The sequence below is a fragment of the Pimephales promelas genome, chromosome 17, assembly GCF_988280905.1.
Source record: "Pimephales promelas chromosome 17, fPimPro1.hap1.1, whole genome shotgun sequence".
NCBI classification, from domain to species: domain Eukaryota; kingdom Metazoa; phylum Chordata; class Actinopteri; order Cypriniformes; family Leuciscidae; genus Pimephales; species Pimephales promelas.
In genome coordinates, this window is record NC_142785.1 from 9,635,795 (window position 1) to 9,648,297 (window position 12,503).

A 12,503-nucleotide genomic window follows, 5' to 3' on the forward strand; every position below is an offset into this window, starting at 1 on the left:
ACACCGTATCAGTCCGTCGAAAGAGGAAGAAGAGAAAGTCCTGTGCAGAACAATCTTCGATTCTCCATTATCAAGATCCAGGTCCAGTGGTTCCTGAGGTATCAAGTCCAGTGAAGTCAATTTCTAAGCCGTTGACTAGTAATGTTATTCCCTCTGAGACAATCTCTACCAGTCCTGTCATGTTCACTGAAGCCAGTCCCAAGATGCCTGTTGTCATTGCTGCAGATGCCTTCACTGAATGTTTAACAAGTCTTGTCAAGATCCTAGAGATTACTGCCAAGCCTGTCATGTCCACAGAATGCGAGCCATCCGCTGTGAGGGCGGTCCCGAGCCATCCGCTGTGAGGGCGGTCCCCGAGCCATCCGCTGTGAGGGCGGTCCCCGAGCCATCCGCTTCAGAGAGGGCGGTCCCAGCACCCACTGCTGAGAGAACAGTTCCTGAGCCAACTTCAGAGAGAGCTGTTTCTGAGCCAGCTTCAGAGGAAGCAGCTCCTGAGTCCGCTGCTCCAGAGAGTGCAGCCCAGGAGGATGTTCTCGAGTCAGTCCCCGTGCACGCCAGTGCAGCCCAGGAGGGTGCTCCTGAGTCAGTCCCCGTGCACGCCAGTGCATCCCGAGTCAGTAGTGTTGCTTTCGTCAATGAAAATTATGACGAAATATTGTCGTCAACGGACCTTTATCACGTGACGAAAACGAGACGAGACGCAACGTAAATGCTGGTCGTGTGACGATGACTATAACTAAATGTATAATGCAATATCGTTGACGAATAAAAACGAGACTAAATGTGGTTTACAAAAATAAAAACTATGCTAAAATGTCTCTTCATTTTTGTTGACCAAAACGAGACAAGATGAAATGTTATTTAACGTTATTTCGTCTCGTACTTGCATTATTAGTATGCAGCATTTCTGTTTCCTGTGTCACTTCAGGGGCTGCATCAGATCGCACTGTGCAAACCTATGCGACTTCAGATCCTCAAGTCCCTCTCGCGGCATTATTTAGAAGAAGCAGCTGCGTGATTTACAGCTGTTTCACATACACTCCGTGTGTAGAGTGTATGCGGAGCGTGTTGCAGTGTGTATGCAGGAGCAGCGCACGTTATTGTTTTCACATGTGCTGCGTTTGCAGTGCGGAACTGATCTACGTCTGTATCACAATCACAACATTTATTTTCTATTTTTTATTTCAAATCAGTATTTTATGCTACATCCATCGTGTCGCGTTGTTGAGGAAGCCTACTGTGTAGATCTCTGCTCTGCTGTTATGCACGCAAGTTAAGTCTGACAGAAAAAGGGATTCGTCTTTGGGAGAAAAAGAAGAAATTAAATTTTGAAAAACTTTCATTTCATCATGTGTGTAGGCTACTTCTAACATGTTTGGTTGGTAAAATAAATATGTTGTAAATTCAATTCAGAGCGTCTTCCGTGTCTGGAATGCTATGCAAACTATATATAATTTTAAAGGTCTAAGCCTCGGGCATCGATGTCAGTGCACTGTTTTTCGATGGAAAGCTTATAACAAATGTATTTCTTGCATTTAGGTAAATAAAAACGCACGTAAACAAAAACGGAGTACTCACCATTATTTTGTAATAACGAGCCAGACACGCATCCACTGTTAAAAATTCCAGATTGAATGGAAAGCTGAGGGTCCACTGAATAACATCCCATAGAGCATTTTTTGTCCAAAGAAAAAAATAATGTTGTAATATCCATGGTTATTCCTTTGTTTACATCACGTTTCTTCAGGGTGAATATCATGCGGTTTTGTTATGCAATAAAATAGTCCATAGAAAACAGACTCCCGGTAGCAGACCCTTATATGGGTGTGTTGCTTAGAGTGTAATGAACAAATTACGACCGCGCACACACACACAAATACAAAGATAAGCGATATCTAGTTCAAAATATGCAAACACTGCAGTCCGTTTTTTTGACGTCATGATATGCACATCATATCACTCTGTCTTTACAACGAAAGCCAATAAAAGAAACGACATGATATGACTGATAAAACATGTAGCCAACCAGTGCACGATTCCAACGATGCCCGGGAAGTTTGAATTTCTCACACGAACATATGTTTTTATTTGCTCTCCGTCTGGTAGAGGAGCTAAACTCAGGCTCTGCAGAGCCACACCCACCGCTGTCATGTTTTGACAGGCCTGCTATAGCTAAGAGCTAAGATAACAAGCTAAGAGGTAGCTAGTCAACAAACATCTGTTCGTCTTACAGACTGTCATAAAATGATTTGTCAAAAGAAGTTTTTTTCTGCTGAAGTTGTTATTCGAGATCACTCGAAGATGGATTATGTCGACATTGATGAGAAGATGAGTGATGAGAAGATCGTGACGACGGTGATAATTATGCTTGAGGGCGGAAAAGATTATCCAATTTTCGGTGAGTTGCTTTATACATAACTTATGTAACATGCACACATTATACGTATGTGTGTATGTGTGTCTGTGTGTGTGTGTGTGTGTGGGTGGGTGAGAGAGAGAGAGAGAGAGAGAGAGAGAGAGAGAGAGAGAGAGAGAGAGAGAGAGAGAGAGTGTGTGTGTTTGGTTTCCAGTTGTTTCATACGGAAAATGCATTGTGTAAAGTTGTGTCTGAAAAGATTATGCTACTTTATATGCATTTATTTATTTGTATATATGTATTTATATGCGTTGGGCGGTTATGCAGTTGTTTGCCGTTTTTTTTCTGGCACATGTGGTGTGCTATCTGAAGGATTGAGGGGCTGGACACCTGTGCAATATACATTTTTTCCTAGCACACATACTGTATATTTTTACAGTCTAATATACATAATATTTATAGTACAAATGCAAATATTTGTACTGTAAATATGATGCATGTTGTACTGTAAATGTATATGTTGTATGTATATATATATATTTTTTTTTGTTTGTTTGTTTGTTTGTTTTTTGCAGAAATTGGTGGAAAGAATTGCAGAAAATATGTGCTATATAGGAAGGAGTTGTATGCTTTCAAAATGGCACATTCCTGTCTGATGGCCGGCCATCAGTGTGATTGTTGGTTCTTTGTCTGGTCATCCATATGAATGCTGTCTATATCACTGGCCATCACCGGCCATTGATTGTTGATTGAATGGATGAGCTTTAGTACGAATGCTGTGTAAACGACTGCCCATCAGTTTGATTGTTGAATGAATGGCCAGCTATATAGAAACTAAACAGAATTATTTACTTGACATGCAGTGCTAATTATCTTTCCATTCTTTCCCATGCAACAGCCATCAAGTTGAATCTTCAGATGAAGAATGGCATCCAAGCACCAGCCAGAGATGCAAGCTCTCAGTTTCTTCACTATTCTTCACTTTTTCCATACTTTTCAGAACATTGCAATTGACAAGAGGATGGTGGCATCAAAAGCTAGGAATGGACTAAAGCAATATATGAAGGCCAAGCCAACAAAGTACAGTATTTATATCACTTGTATTTTCTATTGCAAAGAACCTCAGTTATTTATTTTTTATATTTCATAATATTTTACTTATGTATTTTACATATATATTTTTTTGTTCTGTTGTGCAAATAAATCACTTGCATAAAGTCTAATGGTTGTGTGTATTATTTTATAATTGCATTATTTTATGAATTGACTGAAATAGCTTGCAGTGCCCTGCATAACATTTGGTCATTAGGTTGCTTTTTGATGTATCCAAGGAGGTTTCTTGGTACCTGGACATAGTCTTGGAAAAAATATTGTAGGAATCTCATTTTTCATAATATCTTCCTCAAATTTGAAATATAAACTGATGAGACTTATGTCTTTCAATCAATTACCTAACTGGATTCCTACAGGTTTGTTTTCATTTATTTTTACATGAAATTGTAAAATATTACATGCAGTATAAATTATCTTCAAGACACTTTAAATTCTATAACTTTTTGTCTGTGTAAGTTTTTTCAACTTTAACAGTTGGGTAATACACTCTAAAGCGTCTTCTTTTTAAACATGTCCAAATTGTGCATGTAGTGCAAATAGTTGAGCAACTGCAAATATTTTAGTTTGGGCATTTTATTTCTGGGGATGTGCCTCAGGCAGGGGGAGGGAGAAAGGGAACTGACATAGTCTTGGAAAAAAGTTTGCAGGAACCCCATTGTTCATTATATCTTCCTCAAATTTGAAATATAAACTGATGAGACTTGTGGCTTTCAATCCTTTATCTATCTGAATTACTCCAGGTCTATTTTTATATATTTGTACATGAAATACTAAAACATTTTTGTGGCGCACATTATTTTTGAGGCACTTTTAACTTTTATAACTTTTTTTCTGTTTGAGCATTATCAAATCTGATTGATTGTTAGTAGAGTCCCAACTGTCTTCTTTCCAAAGATACCTTAATTGTGCCTGTGGTACACTGTTCTCAGGAGCTGTATTTATTGTTATCAAGGCATGTCATTTTCAGCTGTGAGCCCCCTTGTGGAGCTGAAGGTTAACAGGTTAAACTATGGTCTTTTGTCTCTCTGCTAAGTGCTGGAGACCAGCTCACAGACCATGCATAAATGATGGTAGATCCACCTCCTGAAATCATGACATTACCTCATTGGCCAGAAGTTTCTAGGAGGTTGGACTAGAGTTTAAGTTAAAGATCCAAACAAAGGAACAAATCCTCATGTTCAGTGCTCATGTTAGTGTCCCGTTCCTGTTAGATTTTTGTTCGTGTTTCCAGTTTGTAACTGTTAAGTTCGTGCCTCTCTCTAAAACCAGCAAGAGAGTGTTCTGTTCGTGCTTATCTCTGAAACAAAGAACGTGTTCGCATGCTTCTACATCGACTAGACCAAATTCGACCAGCAGACGAATAACCCATCAAGATCAGGGTTACAATTCAGCTCATTCAAGCCATCCAACTCGCCTTACTTTCATTTCTTTCCTTTATTGTCTTTTTCGTAAAAGTCCCGTTTCAAAGTTAAGTTTGTTGCAAAGCTTCGTTTCAAACGGCTCTCCGCAACGCGCTTCGAAGCATAAGGACTCTCATTTGCCCGCCAACCACACGTGATCGGCAGCTCCAAACATCCCTCCAGGCACTTCAAAGACGACCCGCCACGAGGACCCGGGGAACCGCCCTTCCATGCAACGCAACAAAGGAATCCCCTAAGCCACGCAAAGACACAAGCAAGTACTCCAGACTCTTAGCTGAACTGGTGCTTTAATGTAAATTGAATAACCTCTCTAAGAAACGAAGGTTTAAATTAATGCTTGGTGGTCCTTTCAGGTCATGTCTTACGTGCATATAGAAAGTTGAAACTTTCTCTCACTCTTTCCAACTCACTCTTTCCCTTTCGCGACTGTATGAATGTGTGTGTGTGTGTGTGTGTGTGTGCGTGATTATGTTTAGACCTTAGTTGTGTTTAGAATAGCTAATAAAGGCTTCCATATATTTGAAAAGATAATTGCCTTGTGTTGTGTTTGCACATTTAATGTCTTGTACTGTTCGATCTAAAGTTACCTTGCTAAGACAGTGTTTCACTATGGATTTGGTATTTATATCCTTGCAAATTACGGCCCGTTCAAATGAACTCCAAACGAGTCATTTGCTCGGTTCAGTGATTCGGTTCCATAGATTCATTGCAAATCAATGAATCATTTCCCTTTGAGCTAAATTGGCCTTCGGCCCCCTTTAATACATTTTATGTATATTATTATATGTTGCATTTGCTACAGGCTTCATAGTCTATCTCCCAATACCCATCTCTGGACTGTTCATTTGTGGCTATGGTCTCCGTTTGCACTTCGAATATTGAGAGAGTACTGTAATGTCTTAAGGACAACAGACAAGGGAGGCTCTGTTTCTGAACTTATAATCGGAATACATGAAAAACAACATAGAGACAAACACACCAGCCTCGTTTCTCTCTAGCCGAATTTTTTGGAACTCACCGCATTAACCATATAAATGTCGGTGCAAATAAAACAGCAATTTCAAAACAATTATAACGAGTCTGTGCGCTAACTTTGATTATGGTTGCACTTGCACTTATTGTTTGAACTTCAGACTTCAATGAGTTCAGGAGGTCACACACAGCCTCAATCAGAAGTTCTGAAAGCTCTTGTACTATAAGGTCTGAAGAAGAGACTCATATGAAATCAAACAGGAGAAACACCAGTCAATAAAAACCTTTTGCAGTGCTTTTATATTGTTTTCTTTCAACGCATTTGATAATTCATACTCATAAAGTAGACCTGAATCGATATACATTAGAAGATTATTAGTTAGAAGATTGCAAAATGCACCTTTATATTATTTTTCCAGTCATGAATTTTGTCATTGAGGATTTCTGAAATATTGTGCAAAAATCTCGTCTCGTTCTCGTGAACCCAATGTCGTGTCTCTTCTCGTCTCGTCAGATAAGTGTCTCATATCACAACCCCTAAGACTATCTAATTTCATGTTGTTTTGTATGTATTTGTTCATTGTTCATTGGCCCCCGACTGAGCCTGGGTTCTCCCAAGGTTTTTTCTCCATCCAATCTGATCAGCTATGCTAATTATTTCCCATCTGCCTTTCTGCTGTTATCTCGGGACGCTTGTCCCGAGAAAAATGGCGTTCGTCAGGTCCAGTTTTGTGTCCAGCCTCTCACGGGGATTTCGGATGCCCCAACGCCTGTGATGAGACGACTCAACGCCTGTGAAGAGACGACTCAACGCCTGCGATATGTTATGGCGCCGTTTGATTCATAAACAATATTTATATTTAATATTTATATTTAAACAATATGAATGTAAGCCAGAGGAGAACTGGCCCCCGACTGAGCCTGGGTTCTCCCAAGGTTTTTTCTCCATCCAATCTGATGGAGTTTGGTTCCTTGCCACTGTCGCCTTGCTTTTGGCTTGCTTTGAGCTTGCTCAGTTGGGGTTATTTAGTGTTTAGCAATGTTGTTGATCTGTGTTGTGCTACTTTCATGTACTGTGCTACTTTTCATCACTGTGAAGCTGCTTTGATACAATCTGTATTGTGAAAAGCGCTATATAAATAAATGTGACTTGACTTGACTTGACTTGTTTATTTTGTTGGATTTTAGTTGGACTTCGTCAGAACTGTTACTAAAATAGTTATCTGCATGATGCCTGCTGCCTTTGGACTCAGTGATGTTGAATTTAAATGACATGTAAAATAAAATTTGTTTCTGAAAGGGACTAAAGAACAATGGAATTTGTATCTGCTGAAAAGCAGAATACACATGTTTTATATAGTTAGATAGACATTATATAACAGTTTCAGGTTATGTTTTAGTGTTAATAACACGTCCCACATTTGGTTTGTTTGATGGTGGTCACCCTAAGCTGTGGTGATGCATGTGGCACGCTCTCACACGTTTATTTTTTAGCATTGTTGGGAGGAATAAAATTTACATGTGTTTTTTCAACTATCAGATATATTTACACTTGTCCAGTTTCGTCTGGAATGTGGCCCAGACCACCTCCTGATGTGGTTTGAGTGATTGCGTTTGAGAGAACATTTACACCTGGGCCCGTATATATATTATTAGCGCAGGACCAGAGACAGAGGGACGAAGAAAGCAGACTTCCTCCCTGAATCGTCACGCTTATTCATTTGAGCACTCAAACACACCAAACCAAGTTAACAATTGCTAAAAACACATGGGCACACGGGCATTATTTTGCACTATCTATCTATAAATTGCAGGAATTCTATCTATAATTTACAGGAACGTCTGTCTGTGTGTGTGTGTGTGTGTGTGTGTGTGTGTGTGTGTGTGTGTGTGTGTGTGCGTGTGCATGTGCGTGTGTGTGTGTGTGTGTGTGCGTGTGCGTGTGTGTGTGTTAGTCTGATGGATTTCACACTTGATGGGTGTCTTGCTACGGGTGCAGTGCCGAGTTTGACATTGTTTGGATTAGCTACGCACAAATAAAAATGTCACTAATCCAGTCGTACTTTTTCCAGCTGCGCTGAAGTCACGCTCACTATTTCTGCTGCTGGCGGGACACTAAACACAGAACGAGCCGATTGCGCCGCCGGGAAACCTGTGTGCGTGAGCAGACTGTAATTAATATCTAAAATAGGTTATAAAAAGGATAAGCCTAAAACAGGCCCGAGGCCCGGCCCGCAAGTGAACTATGACGTGAAAATTGGCCCGAAGCCCGGCCCTAGGAGTGTAAATAAGTCGGGGCCCGTCGGGCTCGGGCTGAAATGCAGGCCTCTAGTTTATTTTTTCCGCAGTTGATTTGCCGTGGCAGTTGTCGCGGCGGTAAGTGTCATTCTGGTTGTCCACCCACTGTACTAATCTGAGCCGATTTGAGGTCTGTGAAATTGAATTACCAGAAAATAATGTACAAAACTGTACACGGAATATTCAGCTCGTACTCCCAGCATTGCAGGCAGAGTGACTTATCTCCTGGTGTTACAGACAAGGCTTAAGTCTAGTCCCAGACTAAAATGCATGTTTTAACTGAAAGCACCTTGCCCTGACTTACCTTAAAATATGCCACTGCCATTGTTTTGTCTCAATGTGCAAACCAGTGATGTTTGTTTGTTTTTCTAAGGCATGTTTATAAAAGCTGCTTTAATGACCTAATTGAACTAAAGCCTAATCCTGGCTTAATCTAAGCCCTGTCTGTGAAACCAGGTCTATATCTACTTCTGACTCTGACTTCTGACTGGATTTGGTGGTCGACAGTGGGTCTTCCGTATCTATCCTGCCCTAAAGAACTTATGCATGCCATTCCAGTGCTCCTAATCACTTGCTGTGGTATTCCGCCATACATTATACGCTTAGAAAAGTGCAACGTTTAATTTTGTGTCACCATTCTTGGTCGAGTTACACTACTCGTGTAACTGTATTTAAATAGGGAAAACGTGGATGTGTTTGGTCACTTCTCTGCTTGGCCCCTATTGAATGAACTGGGCTAGTTAAGTGCTATCAAAGTGTCTCGCGCGCCAGAGAGAGACAAGAGATGTATGCAACTCGTCTTAGTTACGGGAATAACATAGTTTAATAATATATAAAAAAATGGTGGAGTATCCCTTTAAGACATAACAGATAGTTTTTGTGTGGATACTCACCAAGACAGATATTTTGAAATACTGTAATTCTGTGTATATGTGCATATATCAGGATTGTGTGCTGTCTGAAGCTAGTGTTATACTTTCCGCTTGGTAAGGGTTTGCGTGACGTTAAAATCTTCATCGGAGGGTGTACGTATGTGGAGGCTCTTTGCGGACATCCCGTGCCTCCCATTTTTTGTGACCACAAGGCTACAAAAGCACCAACTGCATATGTGCAGGAAAAACAACATGGACGTTGAATATAAAGAGAGGCTTTATGAAGAATTCCGTCGCTACATGCACCTCTACAATCCGCTGTTAAAACAATATAAAGACAGCCATATGTGCAATAATTATGGAGGGAAAATAATTGTGGAAATGTACACACCGATCAACTGCGCATGTGTGAAACACAATGCCGAGCGAACCCCAACATACACTTTCAGTTGTATAAATACAAGTAATCCAGTTTGATGTACACGTCCGAACTGGAGTATAGTCGAGGCTTGAAGTGTCTTTGTGTGCATGACGCTTGGATGTGTCAGTCAGCACGTGTAAGCCCATTTTTAGACCGGTAGTTTAGTTCGGAATGGGGCACGGCTCTCATGAAAAGTCGGTAATGTGAAAGCTGTCATGCGGACCTGGGAGCTCACAGAGGGACCAAACCCGGGACTACCTAAAGGAGGTGGCACTCGAACTGTACCGCAATTCGCGTGAATGCGAAAGCAACATGGACTTGGGTGTAGAGTTAGTCCGATTCCGATACTAGTATTGGAAATGCCGCCGATACCAATAAAAATTCTGGCATCGAAAAAAATCAACAATCTCTGGAAGCTTCATTTAAACAAAGAGAAAAGTTTACAAAAGACAACCAACAAACAATAAATATAACCGACAAAATTATCGAATTGTATTGTTCTGGATGACCAGTCGCAGTCAAAACTGAAATGCTGTGTATTTCACAAAATTGTTTCTGGACTTTGAGTTATTTCTGAAATTTGAGAGGTTGTTTTCATATATTATTCATTAGGGATGGTCATTTTGACTGTTTAACCGTTAACCGATTTTTAAAAAATGTTGACCGATTAATACTGTCAGTTAAATGGTTTAAAAGTGTTTTTTTTTTTTTTTTTTTTTTGCTGCATGGTTTAAAAAACAAAACTAGGCCTATATAGGTTTTACTATATAGTTAAAACTATGTATCAACTCACGGGGCGCATCGACACGCGCAACTACACATGTGCCTGCAGACATTTTTTTACCGAGCTAAACTAATTGATGCGGTGGAGACATGGGGACTTAATGAGAAAGTATCTGCATGTGTTCATGATAATGCACGCAACATCGTGGCTGCAAACTCTCCAGAACGGGTGAACTGGGAGTCGGTTCCCTCTTTTGCTCATACATTACAGCTAGCTGTAAATGATGGATTTAATGTGTTTGTGCATCGGGTCATCATTGCAGCTGGATGCCTGGTTAGGCATTTTAACCACAGCACCCCTGCATGCAAAGCACTGGAAGATAAACAATCACAAATGAAACTTCCGAAACACCAGCTCATTCAGTCTTATAAAACAAGATGGAACTCGGTGTGTGACATGTTCGGAAGACTTCTCGAACAAAGGTGGGCTGTTACAGCTGTTCTGTCTGACCGAACGGTTACAAGGCTGCAAGATGCCAGAACCCTGGAGATACGAGACGAACACTGGCAAATAATGGAGGAGATTACACCCGTGTTGGAAACTTTAAAATGTGCAACCACCATAATGTCATCAGAAAAGAACGTTTCAATTTCCAACATTTACCCCATCACCTTTAACCTGCTGAACACACACCTGATGTGAGCCGAGGATGACGGCCACAGAGTGACGGAGTTCAAGGCAAAAGTTCGGCAATCCTTAAGTGACCGCATACAGGTAGTTATTATTATTAGGCTATTATTATTATTATTACTATTATTGACGTTATTTTGCATTAAGTAGGTGGTTATCTGTTTGTCACAGGTTGACAAGGATGATCTGGTGGCCAAACCTGCGCTGATCGCCTCTGTCCTGGACCCCCGCCATAAACATCTCCCTTTTTTTTCACAAACAAAGAAAGAAGCCGCAAAAGCAAAACGTATTGAAATGTGTGCTGCTTTGGAAATGGCCAATGTGGAAGATGAGACAGCGGTATCTGCTACCCAAACTGGAGATAAAGACCGCAGCCAAAGTAACGCCATGATGATGCTCTTGGGAAATGACTACTGCTTTTTTTTAAATAAAAATTAGACACGTTGTGGATTGAGGTATGCCTGCTATTTTCATTCAACGAAAAATCTTAGTCTAACAGAAAATAGACACGTTATTTTATTTACCGAAAAATCTTAGTCTATCCGTTTAAACGGATTTATTGTTTTCTTTTTGTCATGTTAATTTGTTAATTATCTAAGTTTTAAAATATATATTAAGTGTAGGCATATTTCATGTTTTTTTGTATTTTTTTTCCTCTGTTGACACAAAATTTGATCTGAATCCAGGTTCTGTTGTTGATCTGTTCTTTATGCTGCTGATTGCACTTTACACATTAAAATAAACCCTTTGATAAATAAATAAAATTGTTTTTATCTTTAACGGGTCACAGATACGGGTCAATTTTATTGGCAATTCAATAATCTTATCAGTTAACGGTTAATAATCGATTAACGAGCGCCGGTTGTCGGTCGGGAAAAATAACCGAAATGAACATCCCTATTATTCATATTTCATTTTTTATATTCCTAGATTAGATTAGATTACATTACATTACATTAGATACACACCCAGGTATCGGATCAGTACTCGGTATCGGCCGATACCTTGCATCCAGGTAGCCGAATCGGTATCGGGAACATCTGTACTTGGGTGCGCACTTGTTCAGGAAGAAAAGTAACCTGTACATGCATTATAGCCGTTTACAATGCATTTAGTTAAATAAAACAGCTTGGATACGAACAAGAATGAGCCTGCAGTGTATTCACGCATAGAAAGTTCAATCAGGGCAAAAAATGAATGGCAATCCACGGTCTCCTCTAAAGATTCAGTTTGCAAGCAGCAGAAAGCCATCTTCATGTGATAGACATAGTAAACACAAGTGCGCATAAAAGCACCAAATAAAAATATCTCATACAGCTCATACAGCACGGAGAAAGCAGCACGCTCGTCAGATGAGCGAGAGAGAGCACACCCGACCCCGTCAGCGGAAAATGTGCTTCTAAATATGGCGCTGTTCGCACATCGCATGAGGTATCGTTGCGTCACCAATATGTGCCCCATATACAACAGTATTCTGTATAATTGGTTCCCACTAGAACTATGTACATTTTATCGGATTACAACTCACACAAAATATGAAAACAAAAATAATTAAGTTTTGATGAAGTTCACTAACAATCTTAATTACATTTCACAATTTTTTAAACCAGCTACACACGCAAGTACACCAGGGTTC

At 40.1% G+C, this 12,503-nt stretch overlaps 1 protein-coding gene and 1 long non-coding RNA gene across 4 annotated transcripts in view; one reads left to right on the plus strand and one right to left on the minus strand.

Moving 5' to 3' along the window:
- Positions 1-12,503, minus strand: part of svild (supervillin d) — a 264,346-nt gene that overhangs the window by 247,880 nt on the left and 3,963 nt on the right. The window lies entirely within an intron of this gene.
- LOC120467121 (uncharacterized) lies at positions 1,743-3,574 on the plus strand. Its single transcript, XR_016147024.1, has 2 exons — positions 1,743-2,398; positions 3,255-3,574. It is a non-coding gene; the product is annotated as an uncharacterized LOC120467121 (long non-coding RNA).